The sequence below is a fragment of the Porites lutea genome, chromosome 4 (assembly GCF_958299795.1).
Source record: "Porites lutea chromosome 4, jaPorLute2.1, whole genome shotgun sequence".
NCBI lineage: Eukaryota > Metazoa > Cnidaria > Anthozoa > Scleractinia > Poritidae > Porites > Porites lutea.
The window spans coordinates 15,408,828-15,412,196 of NC_133204.1; the positions used below are offsets into that span (position 1 = coordinate 15,408,828).

Genomic DNA, 3,369 nt, shown 5'->3' on the forward strand with positions numbered 1-3,369 from the left:
GATAAAAGGCCACAGGACGCTGTTTCAGCGGCCAGCCCCACCCGCAGGCTGTTGACTTATAAATGCAGACTTAGGGTATGATAAACACAGCGCCAGCTTGTGTTTCGGGATATTAACAGCTAAACGCTTGCTTGTGTAAAATTCGTACCTAAACTAGGCGTTCTGATATATTTGAGAAAGGCGTTTGATTTCCAGCGACCTAGTAAACGAATTTGAGAGTCAGAAAAACCTTTAGCGGTAGCCCAACTAGCGGCTCCAATACGGAAACTATGAGCTTTGTAAAGAGCACAGTCAAGGTTGTTAAACTTAAGGGCAGCTTTAAGCTTCGTGACAAAAAATGTCCTAGTGATAGCGGTCCCATCGGGCCAGCAAAACAGGGGACCCGGAGCATAACCTCTAAGTGAAACATATTGCAAAAGCAACTGTACAGGACAGCACAAGGACTCAGGATAAATGTAAACAACAAAATTCTGTCCCGGGTCACTGTGTTTGTAGTTAATAAGAGTAAGCTGAAGGGCTTTGACGTTTCCCTTCTTATCCACTAAGCGATCTAACTGAGTTATTCTAATGAGATTAGTGCTCTCACCAGAAGTTGTTGTTATTTCTCCTATTCGCAGAAATGCAAAAAATGCAATGGCACACATAGCTGAGAGCAAATGTATTTGATATGCTGATGAGAATGTGTGTTGAAACGATCCTAATAGCTTGTTTAGGATTGGTAACGTAATCGGCAAACGAATATCTGTAGTGGGAGCTAACTTCCTATAGCCCTTAAGGAGCTGATTTATAATGGCTGCTTTGGTGGGATCATCCACTGCAGCTAATTGATGTACGTAACTAATGGCAGAAACATAAGACGTAACGGACGACGCTGCGTATTTCAAAGAGTACAAATGAGCAATAAACAAAGCTAAAATAGCTGGTTGAATGGGTAGCTTAATAAGCATGTCACCTAAAAATTGCTGGGCCCAAGAGGTAAATAGCGCCCAGGGCCTTTTGTAAGCTTTAACTGAAGCGCTACTGATGCCAGCCTCTAAAAGTGTTTTAGTTATATCGGCCAGTTCTCTGGTAGCAGATGTGGAGGAACAATTGTCGGTTCGGCTGCTGCATACTGGTCGAGGGACTTGAATTTGTCTACCTGTAAACGCGATAATGCGTCAGCGCTTGTGTTACAAATACCGGGCAGATGAACTGCCTTAAAAAGTATGTTATGCTTCAAACATGACAAAACCAAGGAGCGGACTAAAACCAACAGTTTTTATCTTCTGTGGTTTTCTTATTGATAACCTCCACAAGCGCTTGGTTATCTGTATGGAATGTGACACACTTATTGGCCAGCCTATTGGCCCATATTTCAACACTAATTACAATCGGAAACATTTCAAGTATGACTATATTAAGCGAGCTCCAACGCTTGGGCCAAGCGCCATATAACCAGTTCCTACCAAAAACCGCGCCATAGCCTAATGAGCCTGAAGCATCAGTGTATAGGTGTATCATATCGGATGAAAGCCAAACGAAATCTAAAAAGAACGATTTGCCGTTGAACTGTGTAAGGAATTGCAACCACAAGTGAAGATCGCCTTTTACTGCGCTCGTTAAGCGAATCATATGCATCGGTCGCCTGACGCCTACTGTGAGGTTAATCATTCTTCGGAGAAATGTTCTTCCAGGCACAACTACTGAGCAGGTAAAATTTAACAACCCTATTAGAGATTGCATGTCTTTTAGAGTGACTTTCTTGCGCTTTAGGAAATCTTGTATCATATTAGTACATTTGTCTATCTTATCCTGAGGAAGCCTCGCTTCCAACTTGCAAGTATCAAGTTCGATACCGCAAAAGAAAGAACTGTACTAGGACCAACGGTCTTTTCAGGCGCCATGGGAACCCCTAAATCGTCACAAGTTGTTAAGAACGATAAAAGTTTTGTCGAACATGTAACTGTATCACGCTCAATGATGAGAAAATCGTCTAAGATATGTAGAATACCCGGAGTTGACAATTTGTAACGTGCAATCCATTCTAACGCGGAGCTAAATGCCTCAAAAATCTTGCACGAGCTGGAACAGCCCATGGGCAAGCACTTATCATAATAAAAGTGATCTTGCCAAAAAATACCAAGCAAGTCGTAATCATTTGGGTTAACCGGAATCAATCGAAAAGCATTTTTGACATCTGTCTTTGCAAGCGCACAGCCCCTGCCTGTGCGCCTAATAATCCTAATAGCATCGTCGATTGATGCGTAGCGAACTGAAGATGCTTCCGTAGGAATATGAGAATTGACAGATGTGCCATAAGGAAAAGATAAGTGATGAATTAAGCGAAATTCCCCTGGTGCCTTCTTAGGGATTAAACCTAACGGCGATAAACGCAATGAAGAAAAAAGCTTTTCAGAAAAAGGTCCAGCTATTCTACCTAATTTTAATTCCTTGGAAAGTTTTTCATTGACAGCTGAAGGATTTTGAATTGCTGACAGCAAATTATTGCAGAAGGACGTCTCCTGATGTCCGACATAATCAAGAGAAAACCCTCTTGAGAAACCATCTAGTAGATAGCGCTTCGACGCCGGTGGATAACCGTCTAAATAAAACTCTAATTTACTTATTTTGATTGGTATTGGTAGCGGCATGTGCCGAGGCGGGGCGTGATGTAGCGGCAGAGGGTTTGGTCCCTCGACATCTAAAAGCCGGATGGGTTGCCCCACATTTGAAACATTCATGTTTGAAGTTACAGCCGAAACATTTTTCGCCTTGATGAAACTTCCAGCAAAAGCCTTTGGGAAAGGGCTGAGACGATTGTTTATTAGCGTTGTTTCCTGGAGAAGCTGGAAATGAACTACGGGTTATGTGGTGCGCCTGCAACCACAATTCCCAGTGTATTTCATACCAGGGGAAAAGGGATTTTTGCCGCAAATAGCGGAAATTCTCATCGTAATAGCGCCAATGCGCATTTTTGGCCGCTAAATCACGCACCGTCGCACTATACTTCTTCAAGGCCGGTGCTGTTTGTGGCAAACGCACTGTGTAAATAGCAACAAAAATTTGAAATGCAGAGGTCCACTGATCGATTGTAGCTATGCGGAAGTTGCACTTCTTTTTAGCATATATACGAACGATCTTCCATTGATCCCACAGAAATGCAGCACCCAGAGTTATGTAGATGATACGAAACTCATTACTTCCTTCGAGCTTAAAGCCAACCTGGATGCAATTGCTGATTTGGAAGACGACCTGTTTAAAATAGGGGAATGGTGTTCCAACAATCAATTGTTACTAAACCCTGGCAAAACCAAGTTGATGATATTTGGCAGCAGGCAGATGCGTGCAAAATTCCAATTTCGTTACCTTTCCTTTATGGGTAAGGACATT

At 42.6% G+C, this 3,369-nt stretch overlaps 1 pseudogene; it reads right to left on the minus strand.

Annotated features, from left to right (window-relative positions):
* Positions 1 to 1,754, minus strand: LOC140932644 (uncharacterized; annotated as a pseudogene).
* Positions 1,755 to 3,369: the final 1,615 nt, after the last annotated feature.